This window comes from Acipenser ruthenus, chromosome 10, assembly GCF_902713425.1.
Source record: "Acipenser ruthenus chromosome 10, fAciRut3.2 maternal haplotype, whole genome shotgun sequence".
In the NCBI taxonomy this organism is placed as follows: Eukaryota; Metazoa; Chordata; class Actinopteri; order Acipenseriformes; family Acipenseridae; genus Acipenser; species Acipenser ruthenus.
The window spans coordinates 22,922,585-22,943,079 of NC_081198.1; the positions used below are offsets into that span (position 1 = coordinate 22,922,585).

The 20,495-nt window shown below is 47.4% G+C and overlaps 4 non-coding genes and 2 pseudogenes across 4 annotated transcripts; all 6 read right to left on the bottom strand.

Annotated features, from left to right (window-relative positions):
- Window positions 1-4,829: 4,829 nt before the first annotated feature.
- Window positions 4,830-5,020, bottom strand: LOC131739121 (U2 spliceosomal RNA). The gene has a single exon (XR_009330288.1). It is a non-coding gene; the product is annotated as a U2 spliceosomal RNA (small nuclear RNA).
- Window positions 5,021-5,603: 583 nt separating this feature from the next.
- LOC131739289 (U2 spliceosomal RNA) lies at window positions 5,604-5,794 on the bottom strand. Its single transcript, XR_009330457.1, has one exon. It is a non-coding gene; the product is annotated as a U2 spliceosomal RNA (small nuclear RNA).
- A 587-nt stretch (window positions 5,795-6,381) lies between these two features.
- Window positions 6,382-6,572, bottom strand: LOC131738488 (U2 spliceosomal RNA). Its single transcript, XR_009329994.1, has one exon. It is a non-coding gene; the product is annotated as a U2 spliceosomal RNA (small nuclear RNA).
- Window positions 6,573-12,480: 5,908 nt separating this feature from the next.
- LOC131739122 (U2 spliceosomal RNA) lies at window positions 12,481-12,671 on the bottom strand. Its single transcript, XR_009330289.1, has one exon. It is a non-coding gene; the product is annotated as a U2 spliceosomal RNA (small nuclear RNA).
- A 583-nt stretch (window positions 12,672-13,254) lies between these two features.
- On the bottom strand, window positions 13,255-13,409 carry LOC131738646 (U2 spliceosomal RNA; annotated as a pseudogene).
- Window positions 13,410-18,425: 5,016 nt separating this feature from the next.
- On the bottom strand, window positions 18,426-18,472 carry LOC131738882 (U2 spliceosomal RNA; annotated as a pseudogene).
- Window positions 18,473-20,495: the final 2,023 nt, after the last annotated feature.

Here is a 20,495-nt window from a genome sequence, read left to right on the forward strand (position 1 = left end):
GATGACGGGTACGTTCCCCAGCAGGAGTGGACGCAGCTGTGGAAAAAATTGAACTCTTTCGTTTTGGTTAGTGGGTGCATAGACATTGACCAGTCTGAGGGGAGTGTTGTTGTATGTCACATCCACGCTCAGAATTCTACCAGGTTCTACCTCCCTGCTGCTGCGGGAGGTAATAAATGGGTTTTTAAACAGGATACCTACTCCGTCGGCTCTGGCTATGTTGGAGCCCGACCAGAAGGAGTCCCCCAGGGTCCAACTCTCCTTCAGGTCCCTATAATCAGGGCTCGACGAAATACCACACTCCTGCAGAAAGATGAGATCTGCTTTCAAGTTAGCTAGATAGTTTAGTACATCAAATCTTTTTTGTGTCTCCCTGATGCTCCTGACATTAACAGACACACATATCAGGGCCATCAGGGTAGCTAACAAGAAAAGGAGTCGCTGCGTCCACCCCATAGCGACTATGATTGGGAGGTCGGGACACTCTTCCTACTCTTAGCTCTACGCTTGCTTCGAGGGGGCTTGGGCTTATTTGCAACTCCCATCACCCCTGAGAAGGTACTCACTGCTGCCTCGTCCAAGAAAGCACCGTCTTTATATGCACAGTATGTGGAGTTGTTGGGGCTATTCAACTCCCCACAAGGTAAGTCTGGTGGAACTTGCTCAGGGCCCCTCGGAACGTGTGGGTCAGCTTTGTCCTGGGGGGGGGTTATGACAGACAGCATTCTTTGGCTGTTACCGTCTGTTGAATTGGAGCTGTTAGCAGACTTCTGGCTTACCGCGTCCAGGGGTATTCCCATGTTCTCCAGTGCTGTATCTAGGAGGACCTCTAGGGGGCCCCTGGTTTTGCCCATACAAGGGAGGGGGTCAAGGATGCTTTGAAGGGAGGCCCTTCGCTTGAAGAGGGTCATTGCTACCGAGGTACTGCTGGTCAGGGAAGGTGTTGACCCCGACCTCTCCCTCGGTGCATTAGTGAACACCTCTTCTGCGAGGTGTGCTAGGGTTTGTGCCAACGACTGGGAAGGCTGGCTGGGGATGCCCTGGCTGGCTGCTACCTGCCCACTAGGCGGCAGTGTAGCCGTCCCACTCGCCTCCGTCTCTGCCTGCGAGGGCAAGACTGGGGACTTTGTGTGGACATTAGCTGGTTTTGGATCTATGGGGGCCACCTGCAACTTGCTGTCTTTGATCCTGATCTTCTTTCTTTTCCCCCCCTCGTCTCTACCCTTTCTTTTCCCCACCCTCTGCTGGTTCTTCACTCCCTTCCCCTCCTTCTCACTCTCACTTTCACTGTCGCTTTCGCTTTCCTCCCCCACGGACTCAATCCTTATGGCGTCATAACGAGAGCCGAGGGGGAGTGCTGGCGCTGAGAGGGCCCTACTCAGGGGGGGGCCGCTGCTGGGTCCGGGCTCCCTCCCTGCCTCGTGTTCTGCATCAGAGGAGCTACTGGAGGAGCTAGTGGAGTAGCTGTTGTACTCTCTCTCTGGGCTGGGGGAAGGGGTCCTCGTAAAACGGGACATGTCTCGGGGGCGGGGGGGTGATGGGGGTGCTGGTGATGATGGTGGTGCTGGAGTCTGGGTCTTGGATACTGTTGGTGGTGATGTGGACTGATCTTTGTTACTTGCTCCCTCTTCCTGCTCAGGCCTAGGCTTGTTCATGTTTGCCTTGCTGGCTCTGGCCATGTTGGCATAGGAAGAGGGGCAGTCCTTAAACAGGTGCCCCTTCTTTCCACACAAATTGCACTGCCTCTCTTCTCTGCAGTGGCTGGTCTCGTGGGGGGCGCCGCAGTTCCTGCACTTAACTACAGTACACGCGGCCGCCAGGTGTCCTAATTCCCCACATTTCCTGCAGAGTTTTGGCATCCCATTATAGAATACCAGCCCTCTGTTGGGCCCTAACACTATGGAGTTTGGAATGTGGCGGACGCCTCCAATGCCCGATGGATCAACATTAAGGCGTACCAGCCACTTTCTGGCTCCTGTCCAAACCCCATCTTCGTCTGTAATTTTCCTCCCTTCTGTACCCCCCTCTATTGACATCACTACCATATCATGGTCAGACCCCCAACATGGTAAAATCTTACACTCTTTAACCTTAATCTCTTGTGAAGTGAAAAAATAATCTAACCTGCTTTGATGCCCTCTAGTGTTCCTCCATGTGTACCCCACTCCATCTTTATACAACCCTCTATATGCATCCTTTAATTTATAATTTTGAGTTTCTTTTAACAGATATTTCCCTGTAAAATCCAGCTCAGCTCCCCTTTCTGTACTATCTACCGAAGTATTAAAATCACCTCCCAATATGACCTTTTTGTTAGTATCTAACAAAAACACAAAATCCTTGAAAAACTGTAATCTTTTGGTAGGATTGCATGGTGCATAGATGTTAATAAGCCTATATTTCTGCCCCCCATCATACCATCTACTACCATTAATCTCCCTGGTACCACTGTTAACACATTTTCAATAATCATTTCACTACCCTTCACCAGTACCCCCAATCCATCAGAGTGTACATTACCCACACTCCAAAATGAAACCCCCCCAGTCCAGTCCCTTGAGAACTTTTTGAAGTCCATTTCATCCCGAAGGTGACACTCTTGCAAAAAACAAATGTTAAAGGGCATCAATGCCAAAGACAAAAATATTGCAGCTCTTTTCTCCCTGTCCCTTAAACCCCTTACATTTAAAGTTACTACCTTGAAGTCCATCAAAAAGAATTAGGGTTTCTCTTCCATTCCCATAACTACAGCAACTTTAGCTACATCATCCTGCTCCAAAAAATCCATTGAATTCTGAGAATCCACATCTGACACTGCCACCTCCTGACCACAAGGGATAGTCTGTGAATCTGCACTATTATTACTGCTGCCATCATCCTCCTCCTCTGATGGTGTCAGCTCAGGTATCAAAGGAGAGCTTCCTGCTTCTGAAGGCTCAACCACAGAAGTTTCTTCCTCTTCGAGTACTTCATAGGAATTAGAAGTGTCCACCAAATAAATTTTGTTTTCACTTTCTGCTAGCTCCTTACACTTCCTTTTGTTTGTTCTTCTCTTTTCAACACTCCACTTTCCTTCTTCTATAGGGACGGAATGGCCCAGAAGCTGACTTCCCTCTGCTGCAATACCTTCCCTAGCCTGAGACTCCATTTCTTCCCCCCAGGATGCACCAGAAGATCTAGCCACTTTCCCAGGTAAGTTGTCAGGTAAGTTGACAGGTAAAACCTGATTTATTTCTTTGTTTGTATTAGATATTTCCTCTACCTCCGTTCTCGCGATTGCTGTGACCTCCATTGCAGCTTCTACACCTGCCACCTCCTCCGCTGCTGCCACAACCTCCTTATCAGTTAAGGAGGCTGCCGGACCCTCCTCTTGCTGTTTCTTGTTTTTATACCTCCACTCCCTCATAACATCCTCAACGGGAGGTAGGTTCTCAAAAACCCCTGCATAGGATCTTCTTTCTCTGCAGTCTCTCCTGACATGGCTTGCATCTCCACAATTGTGACATTTTTTTGAATTTTTGCATTCATAGGAAAAATGCCCTTTCTCTCCACAATTAAAACATCTCATCTCTTCACAGTTCTGCTCACTGTGACCATACTTTTGGCATTTCCTACAAAACTGGGGTTGACCTGAATATAGGATGTAGCCATTAACCCCCTCCACCCTACACTTTGCAGGAGGATGTAAAAAACCCTGATGTCCATTCGGATCTTCCCTCAGGAGCACACTATATTGTCTCTGCCCATTCCACACACCCAAACCATCTCTCCTATATCTTGGCCCAGAAAGAATATCTACATATTTCGTCAGAAACAAATTAACACTTTGATCAGACACATTCATGTCAAACAAGTTAATTGTTAAAACTCTGAATTTTTTTCTTTCCCTAGACTGAACTTTAAATTGCTTCAAAGGTTCCACATTTTCTTTTTCCTTACAGGCCTTTAATAGAGATTTAAAACTCGGCTCACCCATCATGGCGACATCAAAGAATTCTTCCTTCCCATTCCTCTGGATGCCAAGAATCTCCTCCAAATTGATGCTTAGCAACTCCATAATGATGGTGCGTATAAATTCTTCTCTTTCTGGCATTCCTTCATCTTCCTTTCCACTACAATCAAATCTTGCGGTGTTCTTCACTCCAGCCATGTTGTCTCTCCTCTATCCCTAGCTCGGCACTCTCAACAATCCAGAGCTGCGGTCAAGCCACTTGCTTTAGATCTGAGCCAAGAGGCCGAGAAGCGATGGCAACTAGGCCCTTGCCCAGGGCCCCCCAGCCTGGACGGCACAGGGGGATTCAAAGGTGGGTGCAAAATTCCAAGCACAAGCAGACCCCCAAAAAACGGGCTGCTGCTTCCAGAGGGGAAATGTGCAATTTAAGCAGGAGAAAACAAAACAAAGCAAAAACACACACATAACACCAAAAACAAAACATAAACTGGCGGAGTGCGTCTTACAAATAGTCATGCCAAGCTGCTATGCTGTGCAAGGTGCCTTGGGTAACTACAACTGTGCCTCGCTGGCTGGCTGGCTTGCTAAGAAGGTCCTGGCATAGGGACATGTTCCACCACACTTGTCTGGTTAGCTGCATGCTCCCAGGAAACAACCTGCTGCTGTCTACATCATCACCACATGTGAATAAAAGAAAGAAAGACAGCAAGAAAGAAAGAGAGAAAGAAAGAGAGAAAGAGAGAAAGAAAGAAAGAAAGAAAAAAAAAGAAGTAAAACGGCGGGAAAACTTGCATCAACACTGGCACTCTCCCTCCAGCAGGGGTAGACAAAATGCTCACAGGAGAGATCCAGATCTGACTTTGACCAACGTTAGAGAAAGGTGTGCACCGTTCCCGGAGGTACTGCAATACCGGGCCGATGCGTGGAGTGGACGGAGCAAGCCCCTGTTCCATCTCCCGATTCCAAAAATCAATTTAATATATGGTCCCCTGATAGGGGACGTATCAGATATTAAACTGATAAGAACAGATACTACACTTGATCTTAGCCAAAAGGCCGAGAAGCGATGGCGACTTGGCCCTTGCCCGGGGCCCCCCAGCCCGGACGGCACAGGGGGATTCAAAGGTGGGTGCAAAATTCCAAGCACAAGCAGACCCCCAAAAAACGGGCTGCTGCTTCCAGAGGGGAAATGTGCAATTTAAGCAGGAGAAAACAAAACAAAGCAAAAACACACACATAACACCAAAAACAAAACATAAACTGGCGGAGTGCGTCTTACAAATAGTCATGCCAAGCTGCTATGCTGTGCAAGGTGCCTTGGGTAACTACAACTGTGCCTCGCTGGCTGGCTGGCTTGCTAAGAAGGTCCTGGCATAGGGACATGTTCCACCACACTTGTCTGGTTAGCTGCATGCTCCCAGGAAACAACCTGCTGCTGTCTACATCATCATCACATGTGAATAAAAGAAAGAAAGACAGCAAGAAAGAAAGAGAGAAAGAAAGAGAGAAAGAGAGAAAGAAAGAGAGAAAGAAAAAAAAAAGAAGTAAAACGGCGGGAAAACTTGCATCAACACTGGCACTCTCCCTCCAGCAGGGGTAGACAAAATGCTCACAGGAGAGATCCAGATCTGACTTTGACCAACGTTAGAGAAAGGTGTGCACCGTTCCCGGAGGTACTGCAATACCGGGCCGATGCGTGGAGTGGACAGAGCAAGCCCCTGTTCCATCTCCCGATTCCAAAAATCAATTTAATATATGGTCCCCTGATAGGGGACGTATCAGATATTAAACTGATAAGAACAGATACTACACTTGATCTTAGCCAAAAGGCCGAGAAGCGATGGCGACTTGGCCCTTGCCCGGGGCCCCCCAGCCCGGACGGCACAGGGGGATTCAAAGGTGGGTGCAAAATTCCAAGCACAAGCAGACCCCCAAAAAACGGGCTGCTGCTTCCAGAGGGGAAATGTGCAATTTAAGCAGGAGAAAACAAAACAAAGCAAAAACACACACATAACACCAAAAACAAAACATAAACTGGCGGAGTGCGTCTTACAAATAGTCATGCCAAGCTGCTATGCTGTGCAAGGTGCCTTGGTAACTAAAACTGTGCCTCGCTGGCTGGCTGGCTTGCTAAGAAGGTCCTGGCATAGGGACATGTTCCACCACACTTGTCTGGTTAGCTGCATGCTCCCAGGAAACAAACTGCTGCTGTCTACATCATCACCACATATGAATAAAAGAAAGAAAGAAAGCAAGAAAGAAAGAGAAAGAAAGAGAGAAAGAAAGAAAGAGAGAAAGAAAGAAAGAAAGAAAAAAAAAGAAGTAAAACGGCGGGAAAACTTGCATCAACACTGGCACTCTCCCTCCAGCAGGGGTAGACAAAATGCTCACAGGAGAGATCCAGATCTGACTTTGACCAACGTTAGAGAAAGGTGTGCACCGTTCCCGGAGGTACTGCAATACCGGGCCGATGCGTGGAGTGGACGGAGCAAGCCCCTGTTCCATCTCCCGATTCCAAAAATCAATTTAATATATGGTCCCCTGATAGGGGACGTATCAGATATTAAACTGATAAGAACAGATTTTTTTTTTTTTTATTTATTTTTACAATCAACACAATACACAATTACAAAACTAACACATACAATTCACAATAACAATAGTTAACAGGCACCTCTAAAACACGTTTGTACAAAAGAGTGCATGTCCTTAAATAAAGTCCTCATCCTGCCTTGACAAGCCCAGACACTCCAACCTAGCACCAGCACTGCCCAGCCACTTCTCCCACCGCCAGATCCTCTCTGCTTCTTCACGCCCCCTCCTGTTGACATCACGCAATACATAGTCCCGTATGGCCCTTTGGCCGATCTCATAGGTCACACGGCAGCTCAAGGTCTCAGATTTCAAGACCAGGATATTCCTTGCCTTCCACAGGGCCTCCTTAAAACAGTTCACCACACACCAGAGCTGCCATGAGCCTTCCTCCTTCTTCTTTGGGCCATACAAAACCAGCTGTTCCTCCAACAGGTTGCCTTCCATCCACACAGCCAACAGGGGGGACGCCTTTCTCCACAAGCGCCTGGCAGACTCGCACTCCCACAACAGATGGCACACCGATTCCTCCGCCCCACAGCCCTGAAAAGGACAGCTAGGGGTCTTGCACATCCCTCTGCCATGCATCACCGCTCTCACCGGCAACACCTCATGCATGATAAGCCAGGCCAGGTCTTTATGCTGGTTCATCAAAGCAGGATGGGCAGCATTCCACCACACCTTCTCTGGATCACCTACTGCAACCCTCTTTATAGGACATGTGGTCACACTCTCCTGCACAAAAGAAAGCAGTTTTCTTGGTTTTAAAAGCAGGTCTTTGTCAACCTTCCCCGTCAGTTTCCCCTTTAAGAACTCTTTAAACACTGCATACCCAAAGGGAGGATCAAAAACAATCGGGACAGTAAGGGGGATCTTTAAAATTCCTAGAAACCTTAAAAACGCCCCCATAAAAAACCTCACAAACAAAGCCCCTTGACACTCCCCTCTTAACACCAATTCAACATGCCTGCAAACTGCGTGAACATATAAAAACGTTTCCAATTCCGGAAGCCCTTTACCACCCTTTAATACCCCTTTACACACCACCTCTCTCTTCAAACGCTCCCACTTGGCACCCCAAAAAAACCGAAACATCTGCCTTTTTAAAACTGTGATAACAGCCCTGGGGGGTGGGAAGACCACTCCCACATACAGAAGCAAGGGGAGAATGACCGCCTTGACAATGAGCACCTTCCCCTCCAGTGTCAGGCTCCTCTGTGTCCACAGCCCCATTTTCTGGCCCACTTTCTTTGAGACCTCCACCCAATTGCTCAGACCAGATCCTGTGGCGTCCATCCTTATACCTAAAACTTTTATAAAATCAGTTTTCACGCATACCCCAACATCCGGTACCCCCTCCCATCCCCCAAACAACATGCACTCCGACTTCTCCTTATTCAACTTGGACCCGGAGGCCACACAAAAACACTCACACTGCCACAACACTCGTTTAATTGCTCTCTCACTCACACACAACACATTCACATCATCCATATACAAGACGCACTTTGCCTCAGCTCCTCCACCCCCCGGGATAGCCAGCCCCCTGATCACCTTGTCTTTACGGAGGGCCTGAGCCAAAGGTTCCATACAACAGATAAAAAGCAGGGGGGACAGCGGGCAGCCTTGTCTTACTCCACTCTTGATATCAATTTGACCGGATAGCTTCCCATTGATACTCACTCTACTCCCTATATTACTATAGAGGAGACTTACCCACTTAACAATTTGATCTGTAAACCCCATTTTTCTCAAAACCTGGAGCATAAACTCATGAGAGATCCTGTCGTATGCCTTTTCCAAGTCCAAATTCAAAAGGCATACCGGCACCTTACGGTCCTGTGCAAAAAAGACAGCATCTCTCAGTAAGATAAGGCTATCCGTAATCTTCCGCCCTGGAACGCCACAGGTCTGATCCGGATGGATCACCTCTTCTATCACCGTCCTCATTCTGCAAGTTAAAATCTTAGAAAAACATTTGTAATCCACATTTAAAAGGGTTAGAGGTCTCCAGTTTGCCAGTTCCTCTTTACAGTTCTTCTTAAAGACCAGCACTATAATCCCCTGTCTAAAGGATGCCGGCATCTCCTCCTTCAGCAAAGTCTCATTGAACACCCTGGTTAAGTCCGGCCCAACCAAGTTCCAACAGGTCTTGTAGAATTCTCTGGGCAGACCATCCCCGCCCGGCGTCTTCCCGTCCCTGAAAGACTCCATAGCAGCAGCAGCCTCCTCCAGGGAGATCACCCCGTTCAATACCTCACCCTGACACACCCTCCTCTCCAACCCCTCCAACATATCACTCACCATGCTCTCATCAATCACCTTCCTTTCATACAACTTGGTGTAAAACCTCTCAGCCACATCTATCATGCCCTCCGTCTCCTTCCTCACCACCCCACTCTCATCTCTCAACCCATACAACACCTTACTGCCACTCATCACTTTCTTAAAGAAGTACCTAGAGCACTTCTCGTTCTCCTCCAAATGCCGCACCTTACTCTCCACAATCACACTCTCGGTTCTCTTTACATGCAGCACTTTTAATTTGTTCTTAATCTCACACACATCACTCGCCACATTACACCCCATACTCCCCAATTCATACATCCTATTCAACTTCCTTTGCAACCGGCTCACCTTCTTTCTCTCCATTTTTGCCATCCACACCCCCACTTCCACAAAAAACTTTTTAATTTTATTTTTTATACACTCCCACCACTCACCCACTGAATCAAACATTTCTTTCAATGACTGCCACCCCTTGTACCTCCTCTCAAACTCACTCATAACATCCTTATTCTTTAACACACTCACATTTAACTTCCACACCCCTCTCCCCACCACACACACCCCTTCCAGTTTCACCTCCGCACACACCATCACATGGTCAGAATAAAACACAGGCACACACACACATGCCACCCACTCCACTTCCTTTGAAGAAAAAATAAAGTCAATCCTAGAAGCCCTCACACCCGTTGTATCCGACCACGTGTATCCCGATAGCCCTGGATACAACCTCCTAAACCCATCTACTAATTGAGCATCCTGCACAATACTCCCCAACATCTTAGAGGTTTTATCCAGCTTCACACCCTCACCCTTCCTATCACTCACGCTTAACACACAATTGAAGTCCCCTCCCCAAATCACAATCTTTGATGTTTTCACAAACACCCTCAGTTTCTCAAAGCACTCAACCCTTTCATGCTTATCTGGCGAGGCGTACACATTTATAACCCTCACCTCCTTCCCCATCCACTCCACATCCACTACCACAGCTCTCCCACACTCAACCACAGTTTTACTTTTAATCTCTATATTTTTATTTTTGAATAACACAGCCACACCTGCATTCTTACAACCATTTGCCCCTGACCACACCGATGCACCATACACCCACATACTCTCAAATTCCTTATAAGCTTCTCTAAAGGGGAGACCACACTCCTGTAACAGCAGCACATCTGCCTTTACACTACCCAAAGAATCTAAAATCATTTTGCACCTATCCTTACTCCTCACACTCCTCACATTAATAGTTGCTATGGACAACGCCATCACAACACTCAAACAAATTATTAGTGACCTTACCATTCTGAATTTGAAGACTCCTCACCCACTTCACCCGCAAAAACCTTCACCCCCATATTGTCTAAAAAGGAATCACTACCACCCTCCCCCGCTCTCCCCTCTCCCCCATACTCTTCTCTCAAGGACCCAACAGAGCTCGGCGACGAGCAGACCACCTCCGCTCTCCTGACCCCTCGTTTTTTTTTTTTCCTCCTTTCCACCACCCCCTCCGTCCTCACACCCCCATCCCCATCCGATTTCCTTTTACTTGGACCCTTCTCCTGATCCATCCCACTCTCACCCTCCTCCCCTTCTTCTAATACCTCCTCGCCCTCCCCTGCCCCATTCTTCCCTGAGCCCCCGGTATCTTGTGCCGCTCCCCCCCCCTGACTCCCTCCCCCCCACTCCCCCCTATTGATCTGCACCTCCACCACACTCCCTGTGTCACTATCCTCATACTCCCCTTCTGACTCTGATACTGCAAGGTCCCCGGCTAGCTTACTTCTCATCCCCCCTTCCCCCCCCATGCTTACTCTCTCCCTCTCCCTGCTCACAACTCTCCATCCACTCCTCCCCTCCCCCATGCTCACTACCCTCCTCCTGCCCCACCCCTTCACCCTTCTCCCTACCCTTCCCCTCTTCCTCTCCCTCCCTCGCTTTCTCCTCCTTCCCTCTCTCCCTCTGTCCCTCCCTATCCTCTCTTTCTCTCTCCTCCCTCTCACTCTCCTCCCTCCCCCTAGTCCTATTTGCAAAAGAGTGGGGACAATTACTAAAAAAATGCTCTCCACTCCCACACAAATTACAAGTCCTTTTCATCTCACACTCACTCGCCACGTGCCCCTCCTTCTTACAAACAGTGCAAATGATTTTTGTGCACCCAGCTGCTAAGTGACCCATCGCCCCACACCTCCTACACAATTTAGGCTGCCCAAAATAATGCACATAGCCTCGGTTATTCCCCAAGGAGATCTCCGATGGTATAATCCCATATCCCTCATACCCACTCCTATCCCTCTTCAAACTTACACGCACCCTCCAGGCTCCTGTCCATACATTATCACTATCAGTTACCTTTACTGCTTCCTCCACTGAATTACAGTACCTTGCTAGCCATGTACATACATCCTTACCCTCCACCATCTCTGAACCCATTCTAACTATCACCACCCTTTTTGATGTGTCTGTCAGAACTGTCAGCTGAAACTTCTTCATCACCTCACTTTGAAGAGACTGTTCAAACAGCCCCTGGCACCTCTCCATAGACTCTCTCTTACAAAAACTAACATCCCATTCATTCCCCTTCCCCACAGAAATCAAACAGTTCAACTCTTCAGGCTTAAATCCCAATTCCTTCTGCAGAATTTGCCGTGAAAACTCAAGCCGGTTTAGTTCAATTTTCTCCACCCCAACCATATACTCGGCTTTAATGCCAATCCTCAAACAATTAAAGCGACGCTCCGAAAACTTCCGGAAAGCCATCTTGATCTACACTTTACAACCAAACAAGAAACACAGATATAATAGAACAAAAGGCCCAGATAAGGTGCCCTCAAAGGGTCCCCCTTACCTGAAAAAACAGCGAAATACTTACCGAAACGGCCCCAACAACTCTCTCCTCAATAGGACCTCAGCTACCAGCAAACAATATTGCCACCGTTTACCTTACCTTACCTTACCATACCGTACCGTACCGTACCTTACCTTACCTTACCTATCTCTTCTCCAATCAACTGCTGCGGACAAGCCACACACACTTGATCTTAGCCAAGAGGCCGAGAAGCGATGGCGACTTGGCCCTTGCCCGGGGCCCCCCAGCCCGGACGGCACAGGGGGATTCAAAGGTGGGTGCAAAATTCCAAGCACAAGCAGACCTCCAAAAAACGGGCTGCTGCTTCCAGAGGGGAAATGTGCAATTTAAGCAGGAGAAAACAAAACAAAGCAAAAACACACACATAACACCAAAAACAAAACATAAACTGGCGGAGTGCGTCTTACAAATAGTCATGCCAAGCTGCTATGCTGTGCAAGGTGCCTTGGGTAACTACAACTGTGCCTCGCTGGCTGGCAGGCTTGCTAAGAAGGTCCTGGCATAGGGACATGTTCCACCACACTTGTCTGGTTAGCTGCATGCTCCCAGGAAACAACCTGCTGCTGTCTACATCATCACCACATGTGAATAAAAGAAAGAAAGACAGCGAGAAAGAAAGAGAGAAAGAGAGAAAGAAAGAGAGAAAGAGAGAAAGAAAAAAAAAAGAAGTAAAACGGCGGGAAAACTTGCATCAACACTGGCACTCTCCCTCCAGCAGGGGTAGACAAAATGCTCACAGGAGAGATCCAGATCTGACTTTGACCAACGTTAGAGAAAGGTGTGCACCGTTCCCGGAGGTACTGCAATACCGGGCCGATGCGTGGAGTGGACGGAGCAAGCCCCTGTTCCATCTCCCGATTCCAAAAATCAATTTAATATATGGTCCCCTGATAGGGGACGTATCAGATATTAAACTGATAAGAACAGATACTACACTTGATCTTAGCCAAAAGGCCGAGAAGCGATGGCGACTTGGCCCTTGCCCGGGGCCCCCCAGCCCGGACGGCACAGGGGGATTCAAAAGGTGGGTGCAAAATTTCAAGCACAAGCAGACCCCAAAAAAACGGGCTGCTGCTTCCAGAGGGGAAATGTGCAATTTAAGCAGGAGAAAACAAAACAAAGCAAAAACACACACATAACACCAAAAACAAAACATAAACTGGCGGAGTGCGTCTTACAAATAGTCATGCCAAGCTGCTATGCTGTGCAAGGTGCCTTGGGTAACTACAACTGTGCCTCGCTGGCTGGCTGGCTTGCTAAGAAGGTCCTGGCATAGGGACATGTTCCACCACACTTGTCTGGTTAGCTGCATGCTCCCAGGAAACAACCTGCTGCTGTCTACATCATCACCACATGTGAATAAAAGAAAGAAAGACAGCAAGAAAGAAAGAGAGAAAGAAAGAGAGAAAGAGAGAAAGAAAGAGAGAAAGAAAAAAAAATAAGTAAAACGGCGGGAAAACTTGCATCAACACTGGCACTCTCCCTCCAGCAGGGGTAGACAAAATGCTCACAGGAGAGATCCAGATCTGACTTTGACCAACGTTAGAGAAAGGTGTGCACCGTTCCCGGAGGTACTGCAATACCGGGCCGATGCGTGGAGTGGACGGAGCAAGCCCCTGTTCCATCTCCCGATTCCAAAAATCAATTTAATATATGGTCCCCTGATAGGGGACGTATCAGATATTAATACTCTTTTATTGAGATTTTACATTTTTTTTTACATTTACACCCATTCGTTTTTTCATTCATTTTACATTTCTTTTAAAGATGACATTCATGCATACAGACATACATTTTGTTTTAAAAGCATTTAAAATACATTTAAAAACACCAAGACAATTGTGCTTTGTACATGGTTAAAACAGACACAGATTAAAATCAACATGAAAAAAACCTGTGCTGCTTTAAAAGTGACTGGAAAAAAAGAACCATCTATAAAAAACCAGTGCTTGTGAGGGCCGGGGAGTGCTCTCTAAAAAGGTTCAAAAGTGAACATAAAACTATATTACTAAAACAGGGACAGGGGAAAAGGGACAGTGTATGAAACAGTGAGTTAAAATTCTAAAATTTTAAAACACTTAAAATGTAACTTTTAATAGTTTACATTAAAAATCTTTTAGATACATAAAACAAAACAAAACAAAATCAAATAAAACATTCAAAATAAATCAAATCAAAATCCATAAAACTGAAACAAAAAGACTACATAAAACCAGGGCACCGTTCAAAAACGGTCATGCCAGCTAAAAAGGGCGGAATGCTGGCATGACAAAATAAATAAAAGGCTTAGCGGTGCCCCGTAGTCCCGCTCCTAGGAGCTAGCGGTTCCAGTTTTTTCCTTTATTCCATCTTCACGTCCTGAAGTCCGGCGATCCTCCACTCCGCGCAGGCCTTGTCCTTCCCGAGGGTCCGGATGTCCAGAATTACAAAGTCCTTGATAAGAGTTTGTGCCCTTCTGGTCGTGGTGATAGTGTCTAGCTCCTGCTTGTGATAGACACAGACGTTACGGCCTTCCCACAGGATCTGCTTGACAACATTGATGACACGCCAAACGCACTTAGCTGTGCTGGTAGTGATTCCTCCCGCAGGCCCATAGAGCACAGTCTCAGCGGTCATCTTGGCCGTGTCAGCAAACCTGTTTAGGAAGACAGAGACAGAGAGCCAGACACTGCCAGCCACATCACACTCCCAGAAGATATGGGCTGGTGTTTCTCTCTTGCGGCACTTTGCATAGGGGCATGTTTCTACTTGGGCTAGTCCCCTCCTGAACATGAACGCTCGAGTGGGGAGTGCACTGTGGACGGTGTTCCATGCTATATCCTTCTGGACATTACTGAGGCAGCTGTGAGACACATTCTCCCAGATTTTTTGGCTTTGGGTGAGGGAGAAAGTAGCTACTTTTTCAATTTCCTGGGAACCGGCAAGATATTTAGTTACAGCCTTGTATTCCCAGGAGGCCAATTTTGCTTTATCTAAGCCCAATTTATATATAGTGTCCCTTAAGGTTCTATAATACAATGGGGGGTCCCAGGAGTACGGCACGGTGTTATCAATAGTGCAGAGGCCCAAGGCCCTGAGACAGGTGGCAAAATAGAAACGATTCATGTAACATACCTTCCTGTCCAGGGCCTGGATGTTCTTGATAGTTTGCGTGAGCCCCTGCACTCGGGTGAGCTGCACAACGTCCGGGACCCCCTTACCTCCCTTCTTGTCGGCTTTACTCAGGGTGGCTCGCTTTACCCTCTCCATCTTGCTGCCCCAGATAAAGCGGTGGATAATGCGGTCCACCACTTTTTTGGTGGTCCTGTCTGGAGGAAAGATTTTTCCTACATAAGAGAGGATGGGGAACAGTATAGACTTGGTTATTAATACTCTACCCGTCATTGTTAAGGATCTTGTGCTCCATCCGCCAATCTTTTTACGGACCTGGTTAATGGCCGCCGTCCAGCTCTGGGCCCCCGAGCTATTGTTCTCGAAAATGAGGCCCAGAATCTTGATTTTGTCCTTTTTGACAGGGTACATGTCCGACAGTTCCCTATCTACCTGCCAATTTTTAGACACGTAGACTTCGCTCTTGGACTTATTAATCACTGCCCCGGTCGCCGTGCAGTACTTCTCAAGGATATTACTAATCCGAGGTACCGACGATGTGTTGGTGCAAATGAGTGACACATCGTCCATATATGCTGTTGTTTTGACCTGGACCCCGTTGGATCCAGGCAGCTAAAAACCAGTTATATTGGTATCCCTACGAATTGCCTGCAGGAGGGGTTCAATGCACACGACATATAGCAGTGGGGATAGTGGGCAACCCTGTCTGACCCCTGACTGGATAGATATTTTACCAGTCAGGTGCCTGTTCACCAAGACTCGGGTACTAATGTTTGTATAGATGGTTTTAACCCACTCCCTAAGTCCAGGAGCGAATTTCATCTGGTCCATCACTTTGTACATATATTCATGGCTTACCCTATCGAACGCCTTCTCCTGGTCAAGGTTGAACAGGCAGAGGGGATGGTTCCGTTCTCTAGAATAAGCCAGAATGTCCCTTGTTAACATTAAAATATCCGTGATGGACCTCCCTGGGACGCCACAAGCCTGGTCGGGGCCAATGACCAAAGGGAGGTGTACTTGTAGCCGGAGCATCAGAGCTTTGGCTAGTATCTTGTAATCCACACAAAGGAGGCTGATTGGGCGCCAATTCCGTAGATCTTTAACTTCCCCTTTCTTATGAAGGAGAGTAATTACACTCTCCCGCATAGAAGGGCCCAACCGCTTCTCCCTGTAGACCGCTCTGTAGACCTCCGCTAAATGGACTTTTAGCGTGTCCCAAAAAAGATGGTAATACTCACCCGGGATGCCATCTGGACCTGGCGTCTTACCGGTGTTCATGGTCTTAACCGCCTGGGTGAGCTCCTCCAGCGTGAGTTCTGGGTCCTTCTCCTTCTCCTCGTCGTCCCGCACTGAGTCAGGCTCCAACTGGCTCAGGAACCACTCTATCAGGGTGTCATCTGTAGCTTTGATGTTATACAGGTCCCTATAGAAGTTCTCTACCACTTTTTTCACTCCCTCACTATCCTCTACTATCCTCCCCCTGCTGTCGAGCATGGAGGACATCAAGTGCCGCTTCTCCCTCGTTTTCTGGAAGAAGAAGCGAGTACACTTTTCGTCTTCCTCCATTTTTTGCACTTTTGCATTGTGCATGACCTTTCGTTGTTCCTCCCTACAAAGCACTGAAAGATCTAGCTTGGTCTGGGCTATCTCGTCGCTTACAGGGAACCCCCGAAGCTGAAGCAGGCTCAGACGCTGGAGGGCAGCATTCAGGTGTTTATATTTGGCCCTCCTTTCTTTTGCTTTCCTCTTGCCTGCTGCTATGAAATAACCCTTAGTTCTCATTTTGACCATCTCCCACCACTCTATAGGGGAGTTGAATAGGTCACGCAAAGTGGTCCACTCAACAAGCCTGCTCTTATAGGCTGCAGCTATGGAGGGGTCATCGAGTAAGGAAGTGTTTAATTTCCAAACCCCTGACCCCATCTGGGAGGTCTGAGGGACCTGCAATGTTACCTGCAGGAGCCTATGGTCAGAGAAGAAGACGGCCTGGGTGTCTACTGCCGTCTTCGTAAGGGAGCTGGTATGCAGGACGAGATCTATACGGGAGAAGGAGGTCCCAGATGAGCTCACCCAGGTAAAGGGAGGCACCAGGTCCTTACCTGCATCACACAGGGAGAAATCAAATATTACGGAGGACAAAACTCTACTAGAGCGGTCGTTGCGTGGCCTGCTCCGGTCTACGTCCCTCAGAGCACAATTGAAGTCACCTGACACGATGACGGGTACGTTCCCCAGCAGGAGTGGACGCAGCTGTGGAAAAAATTGAACTCTTTCGTTTTGGTTAGTGGGTGCGTAGACATTGACCAGTCTGAGGGGAGTGTTGTTGTATGTCACATCCACGCTCAGAATTCTACCAGGTTCTACCTCCCTGCTGCTGCGGGAGGTAATAAATGGGTTTTTAAACAGGATACCTACTCCGTCAGCTCTGGCTATGTTGGAGCCCGACCAGAAGGAGTCCCCCAGGGTCCAACTCTCCTTCAGGTCCCTATAATCAGGGCTCGACGAAATACCACACTCCTGCAGAAAGATGAGATCTGCTTTCAAGTTAGCTAGATAGTTTAGTACATCAAATCTTTTTTGTGTCTCCCTGATGCTCCTGACATTAACAGACACACATATCAGGGCCATCAGGGTAGCTAACAAGAAAAGGAGTCGCTGCGTCCACCCCATAGCGACTATGATTGGGAGGTCGGGACACTCTTCCTACTCTTAGCTCTACGCTTGCTTCGAGGGGGCTTGGGCTTATTTGCAACTCCCATCACCCCTGAGAAGGTACTCACTGCTGCCTCGTCCAAGAAGGCACCGTCTTTATATGCACAGTACGTGGAGTTGTTGGGGCTATTCAACTCCCCACAAGGTAAGTCTGGTGGAACTTGCTCAGGGCCCCTCGGAACGTGTGGGTCAGCTTTGTCCTGGGGGGGGGTTATGACAGACAGCATTCTTTGGCTGTTACCGTCTGTTGAGTTGGAGCTGTTAGCAGACTTCTGGCTTACCGCGTCCAGGGGTATTCCCATGTCCTCCAGTGCTGTATCTAGGAGGACCTCTAGGGGGCCCCTGGTTTTGCCCATACAAGGGAGGGGGTGCTTTGAAGGGAGGCCCTTCGCTTGAAGAGGGTCATTGCTACCGAGGTACTGCTGGTCAGGGAAGGTGTTGACCCCGACCTCTCCCTCGGTGCATTAGTGAACACCTCTTCTGCGAGGTGTTCTAGGGTTTGTGCCAACAACTGGGAAGGCTGGCTGGGGATGCCCTGGCTGGCTGCTACCTGCCCACTAGGCGGCAGTATAGCCGTCCCACTCGCCTCCGTCTCTGCCTGCGAGGGCAAGACTGGGGACTTTGTGTGGACATTAGCTGGTTTTGGATCTATGGGGGCCACCTGCAACTTGCTGTCTTTGATCCTGATCTTCTTTTTTTTCCCCCCCTCGTCTCTACCCTTTCTTTTCCCCACCCTCTGCTGGTTCTTCACTCCCTTCCCCTCCTTCTCACTCTCACTTTCACTGTCGCTTTCGCTTTCCTCCCCCACGGACTCAATCCTTATGGCGTCATAACGAGAGCCGAGGGGGAGTGCTGGCGCTGAGAGGGCCCTACTCAGGGGGGGGCCGCTGCTGGGTCCCCTGATAGGGGACGTATCAGATATTAAACTGATAAGAACAGATTTTTTTTTTTTTTTTTTTTTATAAGAACAGATTTTTTTATTAAATTCTCACAATAACTTTACATTTTACAGTAACAGTTACATAAAGCAATACAATCACCATTTACAACACAGAACAATTACCTTTATAACAACTTGCATGAGACAATTATTTACAAATACACCAATCCCTTCCATTTCTCTTTAGCTGCATTGAATCCCCACCTTAACACATCCCTTTTAACCCTTTCCCGAAGTTCCCCACTCACCCTATTTACAACCCCCAGTGCATTACACTTTGTATTTGATTTGACCAAAACTTTCCTTGATTCCCAAATTCCCTGTTTTACCAAACTAATAATTAACCAAACTAAGAATTGTGACTCTTGCAATACCCCCTTCAAAACAATTCCACCAACAATAGTGTTGTAAGACAAAATAACATTTAACAAAACCAAATTGAAAACCTTCCCCATTGTTGCCCAAACTCGCTGAGCATATAAACAGTCCCAGAACACGTGCCTTACAGTCTCCTCCGCCATGCACTTTGCTCTGGGACAAAATTTATTCCTTGTTAATTTGTGTCTGTACAATACTTCTCTCACTGGTAATCTCCCGTGAACCACGAGCCAATTTAAATCCTTCAGTCTATTGTCTAACCCCTTGGGCTGCACTCTGCCCCACACTTCTTTATTGACCCCTCCAACCACACATGACCCCCTCTCTTCTATAACTCCTTTATACAGCATTTTGTGATTTTTACATTTGTCCTCATTCTTAAAATCAGGATACTTCTTAACCAATTTCACTGCATGCCCATAATGGTCGGGCAGCGTTTCTGCCCTGGGCACATTATTTGACCATTCTACTATGTGCCTCATGGAAAACGAAAACCAAAGGGAAACAAAATATTGGAACTTGTGCACAACGACAGGGTTTAATGCAATACATAACATTGAAAAATAAATACAATCTAATTTAAGAGGGATGTCCGGTACACCCCTCCCTCCTTCTTCCACACTTCTATACATAACATCCCTCTTGATATACTCATACCTCCCTCCCCAAACAAAATCAAAAACCATTTTGGTTAATACTTTCCTAAACTTACAAGGTAGAGGAAACACGTAAGCTAAATACAATAGAGAGGGTAACACATCAGCCTTTAAAACCAAAACTTTCCCCAAAAAAGATAATTTCCTCAATTTCCATAACCCAAATTTCAACCTTAATTTTGCCAGCCTACCTGCCCAATTGTTTACCCCGCTCCCCCTGTGATAAAAAGAAATTCCCAACAGCTTTAACCCATCATTGCATCTCTGTAAACCACCCGGTGTATCCACCCTTTCAGCCCACGCCCCAAAAAACATTACAGAAGATTTATTTGTGTTTAATTTTGACCCTGAGGCCTGAGCATACAGTGCTATAATTTCAAATACTCTTTCCAGGCTCCTATCTGATGTCAGGAAAAGAGTGATGTCATCCGCATACTGGGAGATTTTAACAGAGACACCCCCACTCCCAGGTAACAAAAGCCCTTTCACTTCTTGGTCTCTTCTCACTGCCTCTGCAAAAGACTCCATAAAAAGAACGTATAAAAGTGGAGACAGTGGACAGCCCTGTCTTACCCCTGAACTTTGTGTAATCCAATCCCCCAAGTGGCCATTTACATTTACCCTACTACCCACCGCTGTGTACATAATTTTTAACCACCTCATAAAATTCTTCCCAAACCCCAGATGTGACAACACTCTAAACAAAAACCCATGGTTCACCCGATCAAACGCCTTCTCCTGATCCAGGCTCACCAACATTAGCGGTACCTTTCTATCCTCAGCCCAACTGATTGCATCTCTTGTGAGGAGGAGGTTCCAATGAATGGACCTCCCCACCACCCCACAAGTTTGGTCCTTATCAACAATAAAAGGCATTGCCTGTTTCAACCGCCCAGTCAGGACCTTTGCAATTAATTTATAATCGACTGACAACAGCGTGATTGGTCTCCAGTTTTTTAGGTCTTCCTCCTCTCCTTTTTTAAAAAGTAA